The sequence below is a fragment of the Canis lupus genome, chromosome 6 (assembly GCF_003254725.2).
Source record: "Canis lupus dingo isolate Sandy chromosome 6, ASM325472v2, whole genome shotgun sequence".
Taxonomy (NCBI): Eukaryota; Metazoa; Chordata; class Mammalia; order Carnivora; family Canidae; genus Canis; species Canis lupus.
The window spans coordinates 75148268-75176206 of record NC_064248.1 but is presented as its reverse complement, the minus strand read 5'-3'; the positions used below and the strand labels follow the sequence as shown (position 1 = coordinate 75176206).

General features: G+C 37.1%; 1 long non-coding RNA gene across 1 annotated transcript; it reads left to right on the top strand.

The window, feature by feature from the left end:
* Positions 1-46: 46 nt before the first annotated feature.
* LOC112679136 (uncharacterized) lies at positions 47-27939 on the top strand. The gene is made up of 3 exons (XR_003148145.3): positions 47-180; positions 1923-1994; positions 26949-27939. It is a non-coding gene; the product is annotated as an uncharacterized LOC112679136 (long non-coding RNA).

Genomic DNA, 27939 nt, shown 5'->3' with positions numbered 1-27939 from the left:
AGGTTGCCAAGGAAACCAGAGCCAATAGCTGTGGAAGTTCCAGAAGGAAGGAAGGAATTCCTCTGAGACAGATAAAACACACAGACTTATGCAGGAGAGAGAGGAAAGATGCCAAGAGCGTAATGAGAAAACAAGTCAATATGAGATGAATATGAAAAGATAACATTGTGCCATTTATAGGTGAGATTATTTTTAGATCACCAACAAGGGCTTGGAACAAGAGACAGTACAGGGACAGGATAGGAGTGGATTTTTCCCTAAAAGAGGCTAAGATGAAATAAGAGATTAAATGGAATGGATGGATCAGGGTCAGTACTTGTGTCCATGGCTTCCTGGTTCTGTTTTATTGCCTAGAATACATCCAGCTACATACCGTATCCATTAACCTAAATATTCCTCAAGATAACATCCAACTCAATATGTCCAATGTAAAGCTTATTTCCATGAGCAATCCCACTGGCAAACCTGTATATCACTTCCATCACTCTTAATTCCTCCCTCATTCAACCAGTTACTAAATCTTGACCTTTCTACCTTTCACATGGCTTTAAAATTGAACCATTTCTCTCGACTTTACAGTGACCATCGTTGGGTTCAGGTCACTATTGCTTAAAACTGCCTCCAAACTGTGGTGTCTCTGATTTCCATTTCCCTTTCATGCGTGCATGTGCAGAACCCCACATCCATTCACCCCTTGGACTGCCAGATTTATAAATACAATTATAGGACATTCGGTTAAATTTGAGTTTCAGATAAACAATTTTTGATGTAAGTAGTTCCAAATATTGCATTGGACTATATTGCAAATATCCATTCAATAATTGAAACATACTTATACTAAAAGATTACTGTTATCTGAAACTCAAGTTCACCTGCGTGTCCTACTATTGTATTTTATCAGGCAAACTTACTCACCTCTCATTTGTTTGTGTTATTTAGATTTATGTATGTAGTTAAAGTACGAATCTGAAAGTATCAGAATAATAACAGCAAATTCAGGATAGTGGTTTCTATGGAGCATGAAGGAAAGAAGTGCCTTCAGTTAAGTATTCATAAGGAAATTCCATCATAGACATATTTGTATTAAGCACATATTTCTAATTTTTGCTTTTAGGGTCCCCCCCCCTTTTAAAAGGTGTTTATGTTTCATTTCTTAAGCTTCGTGATGTATATACAGAATTTTTAATATTACCATGCTTTTTTGTGTGCATCAAATATTTATACTAAATATTTTTTAAATCTTCAATAGCCCTCTAGAAAAAGTCCAAAGAACTGAAAGCGGATTACAAACATCATCATGGTGTCATTGACTCTGTTTACCAATAATGTTGGCACTTTCAGTTTGTACACAACTGTTTGTTTGTCCTGAATAATTTTCCTCAAAAGTTCATCTGTACTATTTCCTCTTGTCCTTAAATCTCAAATTAGTTGCCAGTACTTCACCTGCACCTTATCTTATCTGAGTTAGGTGCTTCTATGTACTGCCAGGGAATTCAGCACTTTGACCACTACTTATGTTTATTTTTGCCAAGTGTAATTGCTGACTTAGTTTTCTGTATCTTCCATGGAAATACAAGTTCTAAAAGTTTAGAGACTATGTTCCATTCACCATAACATCTATGGCCCCCACCCAGTGCCTGGTACCAGTGGACCCTCAGTATATATTTGCTGTGGTAATTAATTGGTTAATGGATGATGGGCTGGTTTATTTAACATTCTTGAGGTGTTTTATAAATTTACTTTCCATACGAACCCTATATTATAATCAGTATCTAGATGAAATCGTAAATCTTACCACTCGTAGTGTGTAGATTAGAAATCATTACCTGGGATAAAGTTCTCTTCTGTCATTCACATTGCAAAGTTTGGTTTCCATATTATCTGTCCCCTAAACTAGGTCTTGCCTTTTTTTTTTTTTTTAGGTCTTGCTTTTTGTTAGAATAAACACATAGCAAGTGTCCCTCGGCTTGTACAAACCACACTCAGCCTTACAGGTAAGTTTCTGAAAATTGCTTTGCGTATCTATAAATTCAAATTTGATAAATAGGGACGCCCAGGTGGTTCAGCGGTTTAGCACTTGCCTTTGGCCCAGGGCCTGATCCTGGGGTCCCTGTATCCTGGTCCCACGTTGGGCTCCCTGCAGGGAGCCGGCTTCTCCCTCTGCCTGTGTCTCTGCCTCTCTCTCTCCCCGTGTCTCTCATGAATAAATAAATAAAATCTTTTTAAAAAGATTTGATAAATACAGTAGCCATGATGACATTGTATGGTAAGTGTTCTGCATTAACACTGAGCACTGGCATTTATGAAATCCAATGAAGATTTCATTGTTAAGTGTATTTTCTTCTCAGGTTGCTCCTTCCTTAATCTTCCTTAAAGTCCAAGTGCTTCTAACTAAAGATTTGTGATTTACTAACAGCTCCAAATGCCAATGTAAATATCAGTGCATTGCTACCTTAATAAAAGAATAAAACCTTTCTTTACTTCCTTGGGTTTGCTTCCTTGAGCTTTCTCCCTTCTATTTATCTGTTTTCTAGATACCATTATTACTCTTCCTTCAAGGAGCAGAAGGAACCCTGCCTGATTTTAAGATGCTTCATAGAGTCTTTGTTCCTTAGCATTTCCTCTTTTTCATTAACAAGAGAAAAGACAGATACTGGTGAATAGTTGAGTTTAGAACGTGTTGAGCAGGGTAAAACAGTATGTGAAATTGCTATCATAAGGATGGTGTCATAAGGATGCCATCTTTACTCCAACTTTACCCTCTTTTTTTTTTCCTTTTCTCAAACTTTCTCATTCTAGCACTCAGGTAACTCTTATCCTCACATTCTACCTTTGCAGCTTCCAAAATAGCATCATTCGGGTCATTTGGGGGCAATATCATGAGTAGAAAAATAAGTCAAGCAATCATAAAATTACTGAGGACCCCTAATGCTAAAATCTAAACCTATTATGGTTCCTTGACTGTTAGGAACATTTGGCCCAGGGAATGTGAAGGGCTATTATTGTTGGTAGAATGTTGGCTGACAGTCAAGAGCTTTCTATAGTGACACTTAGGAAGATAGACTCACCGTAGTCTGTGAGCTTGTCATCACTGGGACAAGTAAAGAAATCTAATTTTGTCAATTCCCTAAGAGTGAATCCATTTTCCAGGGATGGATATGAGATAGCCAAGGATAAAAGACTAATATATCAGAATTCCAATCTAAAATTAATGGTTGAATGTACTAGAATTATCCATCAGTGCACCCCCCTGTAGACAAACTGCATGCAAGGCCAAATAAGCAGAAGGCTGCTTGGTGAGCATGGAATCAGAATAAGAGGAGTCAAGTATTTGATTCTAATGTTTAATGGCATTACATTTTGGGAACCTGATGTGCACTCTTCCACAAGAAGGAAATGCTGTCTGTGAGGCAGATGGAGGCTCACAAGACCTGAGGAGTAATAATCCACTCCTCACCAGCACACCATGCTTTGAGGGTCAGGGCCAACTTGTGTCTCTATGACTCATTTTCCTTTGCATTCCTGGATGACTAACACTTCCATCCCTCAATCTCATATGCATCTACTTGTTGCTTTTTTTTTTCTTTAGCTATATTAAAACATTCCATGAAACCTCAAACCATAAAACTCCTAGAAGAAAACACAAGGAGTAATCTCTTGAACATGCCCTTAGTTAACATATCTCTAGGTCTATCTCCTAAAGCAAGGGACACAAAAGCAAAATTAAACTACTGGGACTATACCAAAATGAAAAGCTTTTGTACAGTGAAGAAAACCATTGACAAAATGAAAGGCAACCTACTGAATGAGAGAAGATATTTGCAAGTTATATATCCAATAAGGGTTAATGTCCAAAATAATAAGAATTTATACAACTCGGGAATCCCTGGATGGCTCAGCGGTTTAGCACCTGCCTTCGGCCCAGGGCGTGATCCTGAAGACCCGGGATCAAGTCCCACGTCGGGCTCCCTGCATGGAGTCTGCTTCTCCCTCTGCCTGTGTCTCTGACTCTCTCTCTCTCTGTGTGTGTGTGTGTGTGTCTCTCATGAATAAATAAAACCTTAAAAAAAGAATTTATACAACTCAAAACAAAACAAAACAAAAATCTGATTAAAAAGTAGGCAGAGAACCCAATTAGACATATCTCCAAAGAAGACATACAGATGGCCAATGGGGACATGAAAACATGCTAAACAGTACTAATCATCAGGAAAATGTAAAGCAAAGCCATAATAAGATACCTGTCAGGATGGCCAGTATCAAAAAGACAAGAAATAACAAGCTTTGGTGGGAATTTGGAGAAAAAGGAATCCATGTGTACTATTGGTGGAAATGTAAATTAGTACAGCCATGTGGGAAATAGGATGGAGATCCCTCAAAAAATTAAATAAGGAAATACCATACAATCCAGTAATTCCACTACTGTTTATTCAAAGAAAACAAAAACATTAATTTGAAAAGACATGTGCACCCCTACATTTATTTTATTTTTAAAGATTTTTATTTATTTATTCATGAGAGACACAGAGAGAGAGAGGCAGAGACACAGGCAGAAGGAGAAGCAGGCTCCCCGTGGGGAGTCCAATGCAGGACTGGATCCCAGGACCCCGGGGTCACGCCCTGAGCCAAAGGCAGACGCTCAACCGCCGAGCCACCCAGGCGCCGCTGCACTGCTACGTTTATTGCAGTATTATTTATAATAGCTAAGATATAGAAGAAATCTGTGTCCATCAGTAAATGAATAGTTGTATGTCAATTATTCTTCAACAGAGAAACAAATACACAAATATAAAAACATTCCCTGTGATTATTATCAACTCTGATACAGGAAGCCATTATATTTCTTTAGAAGACTTTACACATCTATACTCAAATATATTATGTGATGATTTCAACTTCTTTTACCTTATGTAATTATATTTCATCTATTTTTTTTAAGATTTTGTTTATTTTTTCATGAGACACACACACACACACACACACACACACACACACACAGAGAGAGAGAGAGGCAAAGACACAGGCAGAGGGAGAAGCAGGTTCCAAGCAGGGAGCTCAATGTGGGACTCAATCCCAGGACCCCAGGATCATGACCTGAGCCAAAGGCAGACACTCAACCACTGAGCCCCCCAGGTGCCCCTCATTTTATCTTTTAATAAGATATTATTTGTTTGTTTTCTTATTATTGAAGTGCAGCTGTAATAACATAAATTGCTTATGTAACATAAATTATTTCACTGATGCATCTATTTTCTGAGATCATTTACTCAAGATTTTATTAAGCACATATGTTCTCTGAGTGACCACTTTGTAATTGAAGCCTTTTGATTGGGTATATTTCAGTCATATAATTATAATAATCTCTTTTATTGGTATCGTAACACATTTGCCTATAAACCATAAGGTATTCCATATACCCAGTATCTCAAGGGGGCAAAAAAAATTAAATATATACTTATTCTTTTCAAACTATTCCAAAAAATATAAATGAAAGGAAAACTTTCATCCAATGAGGACAGCATTACCCCAATACCAAAACCAGATAAAGACTCCATTAAAAAGAGAATTACAGGCCAATAACCATGATGAATATGGAGGCAAAAATTCTAAACAAAATACTAATAAATCAAATCCAATAGTACATTAAATCATTCACCATGATCAAATGGAATTTACTCCTGGGCTGCAAGAAGGATTCACTTTGCACAAATCAATCGATGTGATACAACACATTAGTAAAAAAATAAAAATAAAAAAATAAAAAGGATAAGAACCATATGACCATCTCAGTAGATGAAGTATGAACATACTCCACATAATAAAGGCTATATATGAAAAAACACAGCTAGTATCATCCTCAATGGGGAAAAACTGAGAGCTTTCCCTCTACCATCAGGAACAGAAAAGGGACGTCCACTCTCACCACTATAACATAGTATATTGGAAGTCTTAGCCCCAGCAATAAGACAAGAAAACGAAATAAAAAGTATCCAAAAGTGGCAAGGAGAACCCAAAAGACTCCACCAAAAAACTGCTAGAACTGATGATACACAAATTCAGTAAGGTCTCAGGATACAAATTCAGTCTATGGAAATCTGTTGCATTTCTATATACCAAGAATAATGAAGCACCAGAAAGAGAAATCAAGGAATCAATCCCATTTACAATTGCATCAAAAATCACAAGACACCTAGCAATAAACCTAACCAAAGAGGTGAAAGACCTCTACTCTGAGAACTATAAAACACTGATGAAATAAACTGAAGATGACACCAAGAAATGGAAAGACATTCCATGCTCATGGATGGGAAGAACAAATATTGTCAAAATGTCTATACCACCCAAATTAATCTATAGATTTATAAAACCCCTATCAAAATCTATAGATTAATTAAATCCCTATCAAAATGCCACCCAAAGTAATCTATAGATTAATAAAATCCCTATTTTATTAATAAAATCTATAGATTAATAAAATCCCTATCAAAATACCAACAGCATTTTTCACAGAGCTAGAACAAACAATCCTAAAATCTGTATGGAACCACAGATGACCCCGAATCGCCAAAGCAACACTGAGAAGGAAAAGCAAAGTCGGAAACATCAAAGTTCCGGACCTCAAGTGACATTACAAAGCTGCAGCGATCAAAACAATATGGTCCTGGCACAGAAACAGACACACAGATCAATGGAACAGAAGAAAAAACCCAGAAATGGATCCACAAGTGTAGAGTCAACTCATCTTCAACAAAGCAGGAAAGAAGGTCCAGGGAGAAAAAGACAGTCTCTTCAACAACTGGTGTTGGGAAAACTGAACGGCAACATGCAGAAGAATGAAACTGGGCCACTTTCTTACACCAGACACAAAAATAAATTCAAAATGGATGAAAGACCTAAATGTGAGACCTGAAACCATCAAAATCCTAGAGGAGAACACGGGCAGCAATTGCTTTGACATTGGCTGCAGCAACTTCTTTCTAGGTATGTCTTCCTGAGGCAAGGGAAACAAAATAAAAAATGAACTATTGGGACTTCATCAAGATAAAAAGCTTCTACACGGCAAAGGAAACAATCAACAAAACTAAAAGGCAGCCTACAGAATGAGGGATGATAACTGCAAATGGCATATCTGATAAAGGGTTAGTATCCAAAATATATCATGTATAAAACTCAACACCCAAAAAACAAATAATCCAGTAAACAAATGGGCACAAGACATGAATAGACATTTTTCCAAAGAAGATATCCCGATGGCCAACAGACACATGAAAAGATGCTCAACATCACTCACCATCAGGGAAATACAAATCAAAAACTACGATGAGATATCACTTCACACCTGTCAGAATGGCTAAAATTAACAGCACAGGAAGCAAGAGGTGTTAGTGAGGATATGGAGAAAGGGGAATCCTCTTATATTGTTGGTGAGAAAGCAAACTGGTGCAGCCACTCTGGAAAACAGTATGGAGCTTCCTCAGACAGTTAAAAATAGAACTACCCTATGATTCAGCAATTGAACTACCTTGGTAAATACTTTGGGTAATTACCCAAAGGTTATAAAACCACTAATACAAAGGGATACATGCACCCTGATGTTTATAGCAGCATTCCCAACAATAGCCAAATTAGGGTTGGAGCCCAGATGTCCACTGACTGATGAACAGACAAAGATGATGTGTAGTATGTATGCATGTATGTATGTATATATGTTATGGAATTAACTCAGCCATCAGTAAGAATGAAATCTGGGGTGCCTGGGTGACTCAGTCGGGTAAGTGTCTGTCTTCAGGTCAGGTCATGATCCCGGGGTCCTGAGATGTAGCCCAGCATTAGGCTCTCTGCTTAAGGAGGAGCCTGCTTCTCCCTCTCTCTCTACCTGCCGCTCTGCCTGCTTGTGCTTTCTCTCTCTCTCTCTCAAATAAACAAATCTTTTTTTTAAGAAAAAGAAATCTTGATATTTGCAAAGATGTGAGTGGATCTAGAGACTATTATACTAAGCAAAATAAGTCAGTCTGAGAAAGACAAATACTGTATGATCTCCCTCACAAGTGGAATATAAGAAACAAAACAAATGAGCAAAGGGAAAAATAAAAGAGAGAGAATGGGGCAAACCAAGAAACAGATTCTGAACTACAGAGAAAAAACTGTTGGTGATTAGAAGGGAGGTGGATGAGGGAATGTATTAAACAGGTGATGGGGATTGGGGAGTGCACTGTTGTGATGAGCACCGGATGTCACATAGGAGTGTTGAATCACTACATTGTACACCTGAAAGTAATATATGGGATGTTAACTACCTGGAACTCAAATAAAACCTTAGAAAATACATATTGATTATTTGCTGTGACATTTGGACTTTCAAATTCTTTTCAACATAAAATAGCTGCATATATTCATCTAATAAGACATGGTCCAAAAATTAATGATGATGGGTCTTTGTGGTCCCTAGTAATAAATCCTGTCTAATTTTCTTTTCATAGTATAAAGTATATTCTTATGCAATATACGCCAGTGCATTAAGACCCAGTAGTTCTTTTATGTTGTTGTTTTAAGATTTTACTTATTTATTTGAGAGAGATTGAGAGTGTAGGAGCAGGGGCAGAGGGAGAGAGAGAAGTAGATTCCCCCTGAGCATGGAGCTCGATGTCTCTGGGATCATGACCTGAGCTAAAGGCAGATGTTTCCCTGACTCAGCCACTCAGGTATTCTAAGACCCAGTAGTCCTTAAACACTATTACCAAATAGCCATATAAGTCCCCAAAGCAGCGAAGGCTAACAATCTTTGTTTTCCACATTAAGTCAGAAATTTTAGTTCATTAATTTTTCTTTTTTTTTTTTTAGGGACTTTATTATTTTTTTAGAGAAGTTTTAGGTTCACCACAAAAATAAGAGGAATTTACAAGGATTTCCCATGTGCCTCACATGTACGGCCTCCTCCATTGGCAACATGCCCCACCAGAGTGGGAGGTACATTTATTACAACTGATGAATCTGCATTGACACATCACACTCACTCACCCTAAATCCATAGTTTACATTAGAGTTCACTCTTAGTATCGTACATTCTATGGGTTTGGACAAATATATGACATTCAACCACCATTATAGTCTCACACAATCTGTTTCCATTGTCCTAAAAATCTACTCTGCTCCACTTTACTTAAAATAATCTGTTTTTCTTGGTTAAATACATATTATTCATTATTTACTTGGATTAACAAACTTCATTTCCTACATACATTATTAACAACACCTTCTTCAGCCAAAAGTACAATCAATTGTTGGAGTGAAATAAATGGCTATTAGCTTGCACAGACTCTAATTTATTGTGCCTGATAGCTGTTCAAGGAAAGAGACTTACAGGCCTGGATATGGTTAGTCAGGCACAGAATCAATCAATGGGATTATATTCTGAGCAATGCAAAGGAGGAATTGTTTCTATTGCCTTAGAGACTGAGAAATTACAAGACCAAATAGCCATTCATCAATCCCGTGTAACAAAACAGACATCATTCTAGACCTTCTAGCTCCATACACCCAGTGAATCTCTGACAGTAAAAGATCATCTTTCATTTGTAATCTGTTGCAGACTGATAATTTTGTAAAACACAACAAAAACAAATAGTGAGAAAAATGAAAATTTGGCGTGTCATGTGAAATTTTACTAGAACCGAAAGACACAAAATCACTGTCAATTTTTTTATGTCGCTTACTCTTAATTTCTGACCTGTAACAAATAGTTCCCTGATGGGCATTGACATGCAAACCACACTTTGAGTAGCACCATCCTTTACAAAATATGGTTTATTTCCACTTTTCTGTTGAAAAGAAGCTGAGGCTTAGATAGGTAAAATAAGGTACTTAAATTCATTCAGATAATCAATAGCGTAGACCAAATTTGTACCCACGACTGATCCCAAATTCTGAAGTTTTAAATAAGTATGATATGCAGTTTCACTGACACTTCTAAAATTGTGTTGTCCAATATAATAAGTGCTCGCTACATATAATTATATTGTATAGATTGTATGTTACAATGATATAGAATTAATTTTGTGCCTTTAGTTTTCAGTTGCACTAGTGACATTTCGAGTACTGAAAAGCCATGTATGGCTAGTGGCTACTATATTGGGTAGCACAAATAAAGGCCAAAAAGAAAGTTTTACTGGACTGTGCTGCTCTAGAATATCAGTAATTTCTTTTAGAGATTATTCATCTCATTTATAAGTTAGCGTTAGACACTTTGGGGGTGCCTGCTATCACACAATGAGCCCTCTCTTCAAAAAATTGCCCTCACCTCCCCAATCTGCAAATCAAGAGAGTTCTTATCCTCTGTGACTCTGCCCTTCCTCTCTTGTCGTGTCGAATTGAACCAGATGAGGACACATCAGATAAATGTGTCTCTTATCCTTAGGAGAGGGTGCACACTTATCTTAAAATGATTGACTCTGAAGGAAAGAGAATATTCATAATCTACTAATTCCAATATTCCCAGGAGAAGAGATTATGACAATTAAGGCTTGTAAACAGGCATTTGACCCAGAGTCCCTCCGAATACCTGTCCCAGCTCAAACAACTATCGTTAAAGGTTAAGGCTGAGTTCTACTAAAATGGTAGCTTGTCGGACACCTGATGGATGGGGGGAGGGAAGGTACCAAGAGAGAGAAAACAGTCCTGAGCTTTGTATCCGCAGCTATAGCCAGCAACGGCTGTGAGTTTACTACCTACCAGACGCTGTATGCCCTTTACATGTGTTGTTTCATTCAAACGATCCTTTGAATACATCAGTTTTACAAATGAGTAAATCAAGATAGCTGAGGTTTACAGCCGATGAAGGCATAGTTGAAAGCCTCAGTGGTTGTTGAAACTTCACAAAATCAGAAAAATACTATGTAAAAACCATAAAATGTTGGGTTGGAAAAACTCAATATGAATTCATAAACTTATAAAGAAATATCATTTTCCATTTCTGTGCTGAAAGTCATCAAGCACCAATGTCAGTAGCAGCATCTTGGCCTACCACCGAAAGTCATGCATGACCCTTGCAGCCCAGATATTTGTCCCTTAAAGCTGTTCTAGGAAAAAAAGCAATAGGATTCTGTAGAGGATGTTGAAAAAAAAATTTTGTTTGAAAATCTGTTTTTTATTTGTCTGTCGTTAGAAAGCAAGGATAATTTTAATAATGTCTGGGCAGTATATTTCTTTATTTCTAAAAAATTTTTATTTGTTTATTTGAGATACAATGAGAGAGAGAGAGAGCACACACGCACACACAAACAGGGGGAAGGGAGAGAGGGAGAAGCCGGCTCTTCCCCGAGCAGGGAGCCAGACGTGGGGCTCGATTCCAGGCTCCTGGCATCCTGACCTGAACTGAAGGCAAACGCTGAGCCAACTGAGCCACCCAGGAGCCCCCTCAGGGGCAATATTTAAGGACTAAGAGCCATCATAAGGGATTTCCAGCCACCAAGTCCTGACAATCTGAGCATCAGAATCTTTATTATCATGATTTTGCTAACTGAAACAAGTTGAGTATAAAAAGCCCATGAATTTGCTAATGATATTGAAAAAAGAAAGGTTAATGTAGGATGTACAAAAAGGTGTTTTGAATATTAAAGAATGAATATAATAGATATTCAAGTTTTAATGATTTTAATATAAATAAGGGACATTAATATATAGGCGTGTTTTGTTAATTCCATAAGTATGTGTCTGTGAAATATGGATAGGTGCTTTTTTTCTACCTGTATAAGCAAGATATATATAGAGAGAGAGAACTCTAAGTGAGCCAAATGCTTCCAGAAAAAAAAAAAAAAATAAGGTACTGGGCCAGAATTAAATGGGCTAATCAATCCCCTTGGTAATATAGGAAAGCCAAGCAGAAAATGCATCCAGCAATTGATTAGAACCAGTGGTTATATACAACAAGCACTTAAAAGAGGATTCAACAATGTGTTCTGTAAGAATAAAATAACCGACTATCCTAAATATAATTAACTAAAAACGTTGATCCCTCATCTTCTGATACATAAAACCTTCAGAAGTACTTTACATGACCCTACTCAGTGAATTAGAAATAAGATTTTGATATGACTTACAAAGTGACTAATATTTCATCAGATTAGATCCCATAATATCACATGACAATATCTGAGAGTAGGTGGTTTATTGGTTATGAACAGGAACCCTGGAGCCAGTCTGCTTGGATTCAAGATAAGTTACTTTAGGCAAGTCATTTGACTTTTCTGTGCCTCAATTTCCTTAGCTATAAAATGTTTTTGAGGGAAGGGAGTTTGGCAGTGCAGGGAGGAACGAGGCATGTGGTAAGGTTATTGCAACGTTAGATAGAGTATTTGATAAATAAATCAATAGACAGTATTTGGTAAATAAATTTAGTCCTTAGGGACTAAATTCCAGTATGATTCAGTAGATAGCAAACTGCCACCCCTAATTCTGATACTAATGATCAACTAAGGATAAATGTCATTTTTAAAATCATTGATATGCGCCTCAAAGGTTCCCCTTTTAGGTGGTCTTTCTCCATCTGAGAGAAATAGCAACCCTATTAGTTCAAAGCAATTCTTCATTTACTTTGTCTTCACACTGGCATTTGCACTCCCATCCCTTTTCCCCATATTTAGTATTCCCTAAAGTAGCCTCTAGACACATTGAGATATCTAGGCTGTCCAAAGTTTCTTCAGATGTACTAATTCTATTCTTTTTTTAAAAGATTTTATTTATTCATTCATGAGAGACACAGAAAGAGAGGCAGAGACACAGGGAGAGGGAGAAGCAGGCTCCTCACAGGGGGCCTGATGTGGGACTCGATCCCGGATCCTGGGATCATGCCCTGAGCCGAAGGCAGACGCTCAACCGCTGAACCACCCAGGCATCCCTCAATTATTTTCTTGATAGCACTTTGACCATAAAATTGCATAGGTTTGAGTGGTCTGCCTCAATCCAACGTTGTTCTTTTTATTGCATAATCTTGCAGATTGTGAGGGTTGTAGTGGCATACACAATACATGAGGTTGTAGCATCAACCCAAATCCTGAAGTAATCATCACCCCGAAATTATTGTTATCATTCCAGGTTTAACATGTTCATCGTGATAAATATTTATGTGGTCACAGCATTAGGCTAGTCGTTTGGAATAAAAGGCGATACAAAAGTTATTTTTTTAAAAATGGCATCTGCCAATAAGATGCTTAAAATCACTAAGGGAGAGAATATATACATTAAAAAAGACAACAAGGTTGTTTACAGTACAAATATGACAGATAAGCAATTTGTATGGTTCTTTTATGAGAGTATAGAAGGGACACTAAACCTGTAACTGGACAACGTAGATTTAAATTTAGACTCTATCACTTGCTATGTTACCTTTAAGCAGGAATAATAATCCCCATCTTATGGAATTGTACAAGAATTAAATGAATAATGTATGTCAAAGTGCCTGACAAGTAGGAGACACTGAACAAATGTTAATTTCTTTGCTCAAACACTGCACAAAGATTCAGAAACCTAAGCATTTGTTTCTAAGGGCTCTAAATATATTTTGCTGGTTCATTTTCTTGTAATTACGATTATGTTTTCAAAAACTGTGCCTCCTGATAACTTAAGGAGGATCAACACTGAAGTCACTGCAAAGTCAGAGTTGGGTTTTGATCACTGGGAAGTCAAGGTTGTATCTTCTTAACTCTTTTTATTTTTTATTTTTCCCCACCCTTCTTTTTAAATAATACCTTTATTGAGGTAGAATTTACATACCATACATTTCATGTATCTAAACTGTAGAATTTAATGTTTTTCGTATATTTGTAGAATTGCGCTACCATCACCAAAATCAATTTTAGAATACGTCATCACCTCAAAAAGAAACTTTGTACCCATTAGCAATCATTCCTCTTTACATTCCAATCCTTTGATGAATTAGGTCACATAACTCCAAAGGACCTTCGAAAGTGTCACCATTACTTCAGTTTAACACAAAGACCTGTCACTTTTTTTTTTGAAAGTGTGGCCCTTTATTTCTAATATGCTTTGGATAGAGATGGAAACAGATCCAAGGTCTTATGCCAACCACTGATTACTGCCTACAGTGCTGGAGAAAATGAGAAAGTAAAAAGGGAGTATTGGTCTGTGGCTCTATTTCCAGACTGGAGGGAGAGAGGCCAACTCCTGTTGGACAATGACTCAACATATAACTGGAAAAGAATGAAGTGAACAGCTAACCCAGTGACCAATAAAATATGTGATTTTCAACATGCATAATTCCCTACAAACTCCTAATATAAACAAGTAGGAGATACTTATTCCTTATATACTTATTACTTATTAAGAAACTGATAGAGGTCTAGGCTCTAGACCCTACTCTGGCCCCTCTGACTTTCTAAATATTCTTTGGCATCCTGGTTTATACTTATATTTTTTACACCGAAGTCCTTGTATTAGTTATCTATTTCTGTATAATAAATTGTCCCTGAACTGAGTGGCTTAAACTAAGTGGGTCAGGAACTGGGGAGCAGTTTGGCTGAGACATTCCGGGTCGGGTCTTTCATGTCATAGTAGTTGAGATGTTGGCTGGGGCTACAATCATCTGAAGGTTGACTGGGCTGGAGGATCTCTTTCCAAGAATCTGGCAAATTAGTGTTAGTTATTGGCTGTGGACCAAAGTTCCTTACCATGTGGACTTCTACCTAGAATTCAAAGTATTCTCATAATGTAGCAGCTGGTTTCTCCTAGAGGGACATATCCAAAGGAAGACTTATTACTTTTATGACTTAGTCTCTGAAACTGTACACCATCATTCTATTTATTAGAAGAGAATCATCAAGCCTAGCCAACACTCCAGGGGATGAGAATTAGGCTTCAAGTCTTGAGGACAGGGGTATAAAATAGACATATTTTAAGCCATCACTCTCTTGCTCCTTCTTTCTATCCATTCTCTTCTGACGTCTTCATCTAAGGTGGAAAAAAGATGGAAATATCTACTTTCCACCTATATATCAGGTTAGAAGGTTTTTCTCCTTCAGTCTTTTTACTTTTTTATTTTTATAGATAAATCTGGTGTATTTATAGCAGCCTTGTCTGTAATAGCCAAATAATGGAAACAGCTCAAGTGTCCATAAATGACAAATGAATAAAGATGATATAGTGTATATATTTACAGTAAGTAGGTAATCAGGTATGGGTAAGCATTAGAATTTAGAATGAGAAGACCCAAGCTTCAGTCTAGGTACATCAATTTACATACTGGTTGTATAAATTCAAGCAAGTTTTTTTAAATGCTCTGAACCTTAGCTATCCCATTTGTATAATGGGATCACAATAATACCGACCTCAACAGATTAGTGTAAGGATTGTGTAACATATTGTGTATAAGAATATTCTTTGAAATTGAAAGTATTATACAAATGGATAGGTTTTAAAAATTATTATCAGTATCAGTATTACTGGTTATAAGTATTTTTAAAAACTATACCTATTTCAGGATAGAAAACCAGTACCATCTTTCTTTTTCCAGGGTGATAACACATATTTTTCTCAAACAAATCAACTACTCATTTCTACTGATTCATTTAGCAAGAACAGTATGTTCTGCGATGAACCAAATTATTGCTCCATTGAAAAATAGGAAATTCTCCACTGTATTTTCATGCTTGTAAGTTTCAAGAAAGATAAGTTTATCCTTTTTTTTTTTTTTGTTTCTGTTTAGGTACATGGGCCAGAGATAGCAATTATTTTATTTACTTTTTAAAGATTTATGTACCTATTTTAAAGAGAAAAAGACTCAGGGCGAGGGGCAGAGGGAGAAGGAGAGAGAATCCCAAACAGACTCCATGTAGAGCTCTTGAGTCTGATGTGGGGCTCCATCCCAGGACCCTGAGATCACCATCTGAGGCTGAAACCAAGAGTTGACCACCCAACCATCTGTACCATCCAGACCCCCGTACCTGAATTATTTTAAATAAACTTGCCTTCTACTTGAAGTCCACCTGTACTGTGACTTTTTCTTTAGACTAGAAATTGATGAACATTTGGAATTTATATGAAACTCAAAGTTTAATATACTGTACTGTTTTATTTTGAGAAAGAAAATTTCAAGAAATAGATTTAAGGATAACACAGTCCTTGAAAAAATATCATCAAATTATTAAAAAGTATGTACATACATAAAAGCTAATTCCTTTCTTATGTACCAGTAATGAACAAATGGAATTTTATTTTATTTTATTTTTATTTTTTTTAACAAATGGAATTTTAAATTGAAAACACAACATCATTTACATTAGCACTCCTCAAATTATACTTAGATATAATTTAACAAAATATGTACGAGATGTATAAAATGAAAACTATAAAACTCTGATGAAAGATATCAAAGAAGAATGAGATAAATAGAGATACATTCTATGTTAATGTATAGGAAGACTCAATAATATGAAGATATAGGTTCCTTCCAATTTGATCTATAGATTTTTTTTGATCTATAGATTTAATACAATCCCAATCAAACTTCCAGCCAGTTATTTTGTGGATATGAATAAATTGATCTTAAGTTTTATATACAGAGGCAAAAAGCCCCGAATATGTAACACATTATTGAAGGAAAAGAGCAAAGTTAGAGTGAAGTACTGACACTACCTGACTTCAAGACTTACTACAATGAGACTGTGTGGTATTGACAAAATAAACAAATAGAATAATGGAATAGAATAGAGCCCTTAAATAGACGGCTATCAATGTAGCCAACTGATCTTTGACAAAGGAGCAAAGACAATACAATGGAGCAAAGACAATCTTTTCAACAAATAGTACTGGGGCAACTCAACATCAACATGCCAAAAAAAAAAAGAGAGAGTCTAGACACAGATCTTACACCCTTTACAGAAACTAACTCAAAATAAATCATAGACTAAATAAATAAATAAATAAAAAATAAATCATAGACCTAAACATAAAACACAAAAACTCTAAAACTCCTAGAAGATAAGAGAAAATCTATATGACCTTGGGTATGGCAATGACTTTTTAGATACTACACCAAAGGCATGATCCATGAAAGAAAGAATTGATAAACTAAGATTTAAAACTTTTGTTCTGTGAAGGACAATGTAAATGAGAAGATAAGTCACAGACTGGGAGAAAATATTTGCAAAAGTCACATCTAAAAACAAAAAAAAAGTCACATCTGATGAAAAACTGTTATCCAAAATATACAAAGAACTCTTTTTTTTTTATAAGTATTTATTTATTTATTTATTTATTTATTTATTTATTTATTTAGAGCATGAGCAGGGGGAGGGGCTGAGGGAGAAGAAGAAGCAAATTCCCTGCTGACCAGGGAGGCTGATGTGGGGCTCCATCCTAGGACCCTGAGATCAGGGCCTGAGCTGAAGGCAGACACTTAACCAGCTGAGCCTACCCAGGTGTTAAAATATACAAAGAACTCTTAAAGCTCAAAACAAGAAAACAAATAACCTAATTAAGAAATAGGCCAAAGATCTCAACAGACATTTCACCAAAGGAGATACACAGATGGAAAATAAGCACAGCATATGTCGCCAGAAAAATGTAAATTAAAACAACAACGAGGTACCACTACATGCCTTTCAGAATGGCCCAAATCCAGAACATTGACAACACCAAATGCTGATGAGAATTTTGAAGCAACAGGGATTTTTCAATCACTGCTTTTGGGAATGTAAAATGGTACACTCACTTTGGAAGACAGTTTGGTGATTTCTTACAAAAGCAAATGTAATCTTACCATACAATCCTGCAATTGCTGTCCTTGGTATTTACCCAAAAGAGTTGTGATTTTATGTCCACGAAAAATCTGTATATGGATGTTTGTTTATAGCAGCTTAATTAATAATGCCAAAACCTGGAAGTAACCATGATGTCCTTCAGTAGGGGAATGGATAAACTGTGATACATGCAGACAATGCAATATTATTCAGTGCTAAAAAGAAAATGATCTATCAAGCCACAAAAAGACGTGGTGGAAACTTAAAATGCTTATTACTAAGTGAAAGAAATCAATCAGAAAAGGCTACACATTGTATGACTCCAACTGTATGACATTCTGGAAGGGCAAAATCTGTGGAGACTGTAGAAAGATCAGTGGTTGTCAGGGTGCGGGATGGACAAGTCAGGAAAGCACAGAGAATTTTTAGGGAATATTTAGGGAAATAAAGCTACTCTATGATACTATAATGAATACACATCATTATATATTTGCCCAAACCCAAAATATGTACCACACCACGAGTGATCCTTAATGTAAACCATGAACTTTGGTTGATTACGATGTGTCAGTACAGGTTCATCAGATATAAAAAATGTAATACTCTGGTGAGGGATGTTGATAATGGATGAGAGAATGCAGGAGTGAGGGCAGGGCGTAGATGGAAATCTTTGCATCTTCCACTCAGTTTTGCTATAAATCTAAAACTGCTCTAAAAAAGTCTACTAAAAATATGTATACATATATGGACATAATTTTATGCAAATGCAATTGTACAGTATTTTTTTCAGGTAACTTGAAAATCTTTTACTTGACTCCTCCCATTTCTCAATAATAATAATAATAATAATAATAATAATAATAAAATAACTTCTATTGAGAATTCACTATGCTCTGGGCTATTTACTTTGTGTACATCAACTCACTTAATCATCCTAACAACTGTATGATGTCTATACTGGAATCATCTCCATCTTGTAGATAAAAAAAAAACTAAGGGACGCAGAGGCCAAGCTACTAGTCTTAAGTAACATAGTTAAGTGGTACATCTCATGTTTGAGTCTATAAAATTGGACTCTAAATGGAAGCTCTTTACCATTATTTTATAAGGACTATTTATAAACAGCTTTCTTTCTTTTTCTCTATTTTTCTCAAGGCTCCAAGAATTCTATCATATACACATACATTTAAAGTTTTTGATAGTCAATTCTGTAAGTATGGGATTATATTATATGTAGAATTATTTTCATCTTGCTTTTCTCTTTCTTTCTTTCTTTCTTTCTTTCTTTCTTTCTTTCTTTCTTTCTTTCTTTCAGAGAGAGAGAGCACAAGCAGGGAGAGTGGCAGAGGGAGAGGGAGAAGCAGGCTCCCCACTGAGCAGGGAGCCCAAAATGGGGCTTGACCCCAGGACCCTGGGATCATGACGAGCCAAAGCCAGACGTTTAATGGACTGAGCCACCAAGGTGCCCCTCATCTTGCTTTTCTCATCCAACAATACCTTCAGAAATTTTTAGTCAACTGTTGCAGCTCTAATTCATTCTTTTTTTGATGTGATCATAATATTCCATTCTCCGATATATCAATCATCACCTAATTCATCGTTCCCCATAAATATCCTTATACATTTATCTTTATGTGCTGGTTGTTTTATTTATGTGAGGTAGATTCCCAGGTATGGAATTATAGATTCAATGACTATATATACCTGCGCATAGATTGTCTTATTCATAAGGATAATTCTAGTACTTTCATCACAGGGTTGTACTGAGGATCACACAAGCCAATTCATACAAACATATAGAGTAGTGCCTAAGTAAAATAAGTAGTCAGCATCCTCAGGGGTTATCTCTTGTGGGTTTTTGACAGCTTGTTAGGTATAAAATGATATTTGTAGTCATGGCAAATCTAAATTCCTTGATCAGTAGTGATTTTGAACACCTTTTCATATATGGTTCATCGTTCAGATTTGCTTTTCTATGACTTGTATATTCATTATCTTAACTTTTTTCTAAGTTTTCTTAGAAAAGAGAATTTTTCTTTTGCCTTTAAAAAAGTCAAAAAAAATAAATAAATAAAAATCAATTTGGAAGACCTCTTTGTAGATTACATACAGATAATTAAGCCTCTGTCGGCAGTATTTCCAAACACTTGCTTACCTATTGGGGTTTCTTTTGTCATACCAAAATCTTTTATCTTTAAAATCAAATATGTTTTTTGTTTCTGAGTTTCAAGGCTAGGGGTGGAGAGCTCTCCAACCCTGAGCCTGTCCTTAGAGTCTCCTAGATTAGACTCCAGCAAAACTTACTAAAGAGATCCACTCCTTTTACTGTGGACCTAATGTTGGGCTCTCATTTCCATTCACCACTCCTCTCACTTCTGTTCTAATACCATGTTGATACGATCACGTGAACAGTTAACTGAATGAAGTAGAAATGGATAGAGGACAAGCAGAAGGGAGTTTATTCTCATCTCTGTACTTTTATTTTTTATTCTCATCTCTGTACTTTTATTTATTTTTTAAAGAGATTTTTATGTATTTATTTTGGAGAGAGAGAGCACAAGCAAGGGGAGGGACAGAGGGAGAGGAGAGAGAGAATTTCAAGCAGACTCTACACGAAGCAAGGAGAGCCCAATGCAGGACTAGATCTCATCATTTTCAGGTCATGACCTGAGCCAACATCAAGTCAGCCGCTTAACCAACTGGAGCCACCCAGACTGCCCTCATCTCTGCATCTTTAAAACTGTTTTGTTTTGTCAAATGGGTTATTTTATCTCTCAACTCCACCTCTGTGAGGTCTCGGTCAGATACAATGAGACCAGATTATTTTTCCACTTTTGTTCAGATATTAATAAATATGAAAGCTCCAACCACTCATCTAATATAAAACTTCCTGTTACCCCAAGCCTGTGCCTACCTTAGGCTTGGCACTAAGAGGGTAAGGAGGCAGCATGGTCAGTCGTTATCATTCCTGTGGGTCCTTCACTTGCTTCTCTTTCATTTCCTGTTTCCTGCTCCTCTCGGGTGGCAGGACGTCAGCATCACAGTCTCAGGGATGTAGGAGGGCTTACAACTGGTGCCGTCTGTAGATCTCTCTTGGCTGTGAAGTGTCCCTGGTCTTGGTAGTTATCCAAAGCTAACTCTCTTGGAACCATCTATCTTGACCACTCCTGACCCACACATCCCTAAGGATTGTCCCCTCACAGGTCCTCTGACTGTTACTCGTCACTTCTCACCTGGCAGATCCTAGTAGTACACTCTGCACGTAGACTCTCGCTCAGCCTTCACGATAGGTTTCTTGGGTGGATGTCTTATTCTAGCTCCTTTCTGTGAGGACCACATCGTGCTCTGATACCTTCACCCAACTATTGCAGAATTATCGATTGCTTCAACTCTTTGCCCTTTCTTTGCCCTACTACCAACCCAGTACCAACCATCTATTCTCTTTTACATTTTTTCAGGTATCAAGAGGTCATCTTTACACACCCTAAATTCCAGGAGATCCATTTTAAGTCAGTGGTCTTCTGAAATCCCAGTGTTTTGGCTCACATATGGGAGATGGGGAAAATATGTCTCCTTTCCCCTTGGGGAGCAGATGGATGATAAATACACAGCACATTGAAATTTGTTTAAAACAAAATCCTTGCTACCCACATCTTGATCAACTTCTTTACCTCCTCTTACAAGAAGACGGACAATGGGTTGCAAAACCTGTTTTACAACCTCTGATGCTGTCCTATGTAAATAGGTTCAGAACCTATTGTTTTAAACCTTTCAGGCACACAAGTAGTCATACTTACCCCTCTGTTCCATGTACAGAAGATTTTTGATGTGTTCTGGTATTTAATATACCAGTGGTCCCTTATTGTCCTTTTTCATAATTTTCTTGGCTCTTTTCAGGCATTCATTCTTATAAACTTATTTCATCCACCACCTCTTACCCCCAGAAATGAGCAACTTTATTCTCATCTCTGCACCTTATTTATTTTTTTAAAGACTTTTATTTATTTATTTTGGAGAGAGAGAGAGAGAGAGAGAGAGAGAAAGAGAAAGCACAGCAGGGAGAGGACAGAGGGAGAGGAGAGAATTTCAAGCAGACGCTGCGCTAAGTGAACAGAGCACAGTGCAGGGCTAGATCTCATGACCTTGAGATCATGACTTTGAGCTGAAATCAAGGGTCAGCTGCTTAACCAACTGAGCCGCCCAGGTTTCCCTCATCTCTGCATCTTTAAACCTGTTTTGTTTTGTCAAATAGTTTTTCTGCCCCTCAGCTCCACCTCCATGGAATTCTAACTGGAATTTGTATTAAAATACGATGTTAATTTTGTGACAATATGTTTATGTTTATCAAATCTCCCCATCTAGGTACATGGAACTTTCTTTCAATGATTTCTTCTTGTTCTTTTTTTTTAATTACATCTACTCCTACACAGTTTATATTTTATAGGCGTTGCTCATATTGTGAGTAGCATATCTTTTTACACTTCCTCTGTAGGTACTTATGTAGGTGTTAAGGTATTGATTTTCATGTATGTTCTTCTATTTGGCCAGCTTGCTCCATTACCTTATTAATTCCAGCAGATCGTTTTTGTTTTTCACCAGTCTTAGGTGTTTTTAGGAATACTAAAAATATTCCTAAATACTAAAAGTATTCCCAGGAATACTATCAAACCATCAGCTTTCTCTTCTGATGTTTATGCTAGTTATCTAATTTTTTTTTTTGTTTGCTTCCTCATCTTGATTTCATGAAAACTTCCAAAGCAAATTTTAATAAAATGATTTTAAGGCTTTTAACCATTTAGGATAATAAATTATATTATATTATATCTTTTTAATTTTTATTTATTTATGATAGTCACAGAGAGAGAGAGAGGCACAGAGACACAGGCAGAGGGGGAAGCAGGCTCCATGCAGGGAGCCCGACGTGGGATTCGATCCCCGGTCTCCAGGATCGCACCCTGGGCCAAAGGCAGGCGCCAAACCGCTGCGCCACCCAGGGATCCCGGATAATAAATTTTAATAAGATGATTTTAAGGTTTAATCATTTAAGATAATAACCAAATAGAGTTTTGGAAATAATTTTTATTACATGTAAGTACTTTCCTTGTGTTGCAATTTTACTTAAAGGTTTATTAAAAATAATGACTATATTTTTTCAAATGCATTTTTATCACATGTTGTTATAATCATTTGAATTTTTCCCTAATTTGCTGTTTTAGTGGATTAGGTTGCTAGATTTCCTAATCTTAAACCTAAGCTTATTGGTCATTTATAACTTTCTTTAGATACATTGCTGGAGCCTATTTTCCATTAAATAATATTGTTTTGTAGCTTTACTTCTCCCTCCTCCATATTTTTCCCTCTCTCTCTTCTTTTCCTCCTTCTTTTTATATTATCATTGTCATGTTTTCCTATTAAGATTATGTTAGCATCATAAAATTAACCTAAGAAACTTCCTCCCTCTGCTATGACTGCAGTAGTTTAAGTCCTTGTTACTCCAAGTGTGGACTATGGACCAGCAGTATTAGCAACAGCTTGTTGGAAATTTATAATCATGGGCATAACATTATAGCTACTTTATTAGTAACTGCATTTAACACTAACTAGATCCTTCGGAGTTTCCTATGAACATGAACACTGAAATTCTCTGAGCTGTTGGGGCACCTGGATGGCTCATTCGGTTGAAAGTCTGGCTCTTGTTTGTGACTCAGGCCATGATCTCGGAGTCCTGGGATCAAGCCCCACATCGAGCCCAGCCACTCCATGCTGAGCGGAGAATCTGCTTAAGATTAGCTTTCTCCCTCTGCTCCTCCCACCTCCCCCCCCAACCCACACACACTCTGCCTCTCTCAAATAATTAAAAAAAATTTTTTTTTTAAATGAAATTCTCTGAGCTGCATGTAATCACTTTTCAATGGTTGAAATTTCCTCGCTTTTCTCATCTCTGTTCTTTGGTCTATTCAAATTTTCCCTCTTTCTTAAGTCAACATTGGTAATGCTTATTTTGCTAAGATATCATCCACTTCTGAGTTGTCATATCTGTTGCCATAATTACTATTAGTATTCTCATATAATTATTTTTATAAAGATTTTATTTATTTATTCGCGAGAGACAAACACAGAGAGAGGCAGAGACACAGGCAGAGGGAGAAGCAGGCTCCGTGCAGGGAGCCCAATGTGGGACTCAATCCCAGGACCCTGGGGTCACGTCCTGAGCCAAAGACAGATGCTCAACCACAGAGCCACCCAGGTGCCCCGGTTAAAGGAATTTTAATGAATAACCATGGAGTTATGAATGGGGGAATACGACTTTCAGGTCTACTTATAATAAAAACTACTGTATGAGGAACCCAATTTTAATGCTCCAGTATATTTGAATAAAATTACCCAATGGTCTTTTTGGTTAGATTTTCATATTCATTTCTTTCTATGGTCATATTTATACTTCAGAAAAATCACTCCAGACAACAAAAGATCTATGAATATATTTAAAGATTTCCTATCATCTGCTGTTTATCATTCATTTGGGAAGAAAATTCCTTCATTAAAAAGTTAGTTTCATTTAAAACACGTAAGCAACACGGTTAGTAGTGTGGCAATAACGGTGTGCTTCCACTATTTACTCTTTAGACTTTTTGTGGACAAAGAGTGAGTACTGCTGTTCCCTCGATTGTCTAGTATTTGCTTAGTTATTTAACAAATATTTATTAAGCATTTTCTGTAAGCCAGAAACAGAGGTAGGTGCTTAGGATACTAAGATGACATTGCCCCCTTCCTTCCAGGAACATATAATTTAGCAAAAGACATTTAAACAAAGAATTTCAATTAAAAACAATAAGAACTATTATGGAACCCATATCTGTGGGAAGGAAACTAATTCTGGGGATAGGAACTTCAGATAAATTTGCCAAAAGAAGAGAAGTTTGACCTGAGATATATATGAATTAGCTCCTCTGGCGAGGAAGGGGGAAGAAAGTCCCAGGATAACCATGTGTATAAAGACCCATAATCATGAAAGGGCATTGGTATGTTCAAGGAACTAGACATAGCTTGGTACGACTGGAGAGGGGTGGGGATGTGCTGGTTTGCAACCCTCTTAGAGCTTCCCTGGTGTAATCTGAAACTGGCCCCTGGTCTCAGAGGACAAAGAAAGACCAAAAGAAAGAGGCAGACCAATCTAGGTAGTAGCAGTTTTTATTTGTTTGTTTGTTTGTTTGTTTTGTTTTTTTTTTTGTTTTTTTTGTTTTTGGTAGTAGCAGTTTTAATAAGCAAAGGGAACTGGCAAGATAACCAAGGGTTTGGGATGCCAGGTAAAGGAATTTAAGCTTTTTGTAGGCAGGGCATGCCATGATCAGTTTTGCACCTTTGTTTTCAACATTCCTTCTGGTAGAATGGAGGCGTTATAGATACTCCAGGGGACAGGTAATAAAGGACCTGAGATAAGACAAAACATTAGGATTGCTCATGACTGGCATCGAATAGTAATTTGTTGAATGACTAAATTAATGAAGAATGAGTATAGCTTGATGCTGGTAGTTCACCACACATGTATACAGAGCTCTAGGGACAAAGTCCTTTCTTGAGAGGAGGCACTCGAGTGCTGACATGGTCAAAACTACACTTTAGAAAAACAATGTTGCCCGTAACGTGCAAGGTCAACTGGAAAGGGAATAGACTGAGGTACACTCCTGCTCAAGGAGGCAGCAATGAGCATGAAGAAGTGAGCATGTATTTAAAAGATACATTGATCCTGAAAAGATTAAGAGAATTAGGGTTGTTGCTAGCGAAGGATGAAGGGGGTCAGGAATTTTTTTTTTTTTTTTTTTTTAACAGGAGGAGCTTGACCATGGTTGTATATCCTGAGGGAATGGAGCTGGATGGGAGGATATAATAAAAATGTAGAAGAAGGTCAAGGATGGGATCTAGACTTTTAGAGTCTTCATTCACTGACCCCATGACAAATCACATAAACTCTTTGAACTTCAGTTTCTCACTTATAAAATTGAGGTAATTCCTACTCTCTGGGATTATCGTAAGGATTAGAAAATACAGTTGACATTGGATGATGTCAGTCGGGCTTGAACTGCACAGGTTCACTTACGCACGGCTTTGGTAAACTACAGTAACGTAGATGTGTTTTCTCTTTACGATTTTCTTGATAAGTTTCTTCTCTCTAGCCACCTTTATTGTAGGAATAGAATATACAATATATATTGTATAACCTACAAAATGTGTGTTTATCCACTATTTATGTTATCAGTGAGGCTTTGGGTCAAGAGTAGGCTTTTGGTAGTTCAGTTTTGGGGGAGTCAAAAGTTATATGCGGATTTTTGACAGCACGTTTTTGACAGTGTGGGGTGGGGGTATCAGCCCCCCAAACCCCTGCATTGTTCAAAGGTCAACTGTAACTATGTAGAACCCTAAGAAGAAGGTTCTAATGCAACAAAGGAAGTTGTTATAACTATTATTATTGTAAGAGTGTGACTTTCAGATAAGACAAAAGACAATAAAGGAGTGGTAAAAGTTGGGGAGCAGAAGAGAAAATTGAGTTCACACTTACTTTTCTGTGAAGTTACTAAGAAGAGAAGGTGGAAGAGAGTCCTGGAGTTGGGGTTTGAAAAAGAGTAGGGAGAGCTTTCATAGCTATAATGGCCATTCAAAAAAGAAATTGACCCAGTTGTGGACAACTGGGAATTTATGATTGATTTAAAGGATGAGAAGAGAGAATCTTAAAGTACTGACATTCCTGTTACATAAAAAACAAACAAACAAAAATTAGTGGAAGAGTTGAAATTTCTCTACTAATTTCTTGACCTATGTTTTCTTATTATTTTATACCTTTTCTTAAATATTTTAAACCTGTGCAGAAAAGCTCATTTTAAATTGTTAACAGAACACTGTTACAGCAGAAATGGAAAAAGGGCCATAGGAAGAGAACATATTAAGAGGTATATGGAGAAAAGAGTTTTCCCTTTTGAAATATTTCATACTTGGTTTCTTACCATGAGGCCTCTCTGACCATTTATAATCATGCTAAGAATGGGCATTAGGAATCTAAAGATGACTGAATATGTGGTGTTTTCCAAACAGTTTTCACCAAAGAGCCTTTTTTTTTTTTAACAGATATTCAGATATTCCTAGGGCATAGTTTGGGGAGGTTTGGTCTAGTATGTCTTATATATCTGGCTTTCCTCTTCCTAGATACCACAATCTTCCGGATAAGAAGTCATTTTCTCCTCAAGTTCTCCATATGTCTCCATCACCAATCCGTTCTTGTTGGAAAGACTAAACTCAGAATGGTCTTTCGGTTCCTCCAGCCATGGTTCTCAACTGGCGTTGGTGGAAATGGGGGGGGGCGGGGGGCGGGGTATGCAGCTGGCCCCCAGGAAGGATACCTGCTCTGCAGTAGGCCAGGCAATCCTGCAACATGGGGAGCTACTTCCTTTGAAATGTCTTCTCTGTGGTATAAAATTGTCAGCAACAATGTCAAGAGCTTTCCAATTGCTATATTGCCAGTTGAAAAAGGTTTCGGCATGGCTGGATGGCTCGAGTCACCTTATCATACGTTTTATATCTTATCTCTGTGGTGGTTTGTGAGCTGTGGAAAAAGACCTCACCCCCTTTCTCCATTAGACGACGAGGCCTGAGTGTGGCCTGCCTCCGCAAAGATCCAAAAATGTCAAACACGTCAAAAAGTAGCTTTCTGACCTCAGTGCTATTCCTTCAGGCCACCTGCCTTCAGGCCACCACCCTATCTCTGGCCTGCCATGGGCTTCTAAGGACCTTTTTTTTTTTTTTTTTTTGAGAACTGTCGAGTATTACTATTTTTCTCATTTTACGTAGGAGGAAACGGAGACGAAGGTTAAGTACACTGACTGCTCAAGGTCACAGAGAGCAGGTGCGAGGGCCGAGCTTCAAACCCAAGCACTCTGACGCCAAAACTCTTTACTGTTTACTGACGGCCAAAAGTGCCTGAGTCAGTCGTTCCTCACATTTTCCAGTCATATTTTGCTCCTTTTATATCGCTGCAGAATGCATTCTAATGATTTCTGTTTTACTTTCTCATCCCAAATGCCTGAAAGTCTGTTCTATTCTCAGCCCAGATACTCACTGAATGTGTTCGCATGAGCACGTCACTTCTATTTTCTGCATCTCATCACTAAAACAAAGCAACTGTGCTAGAAACTCGCTC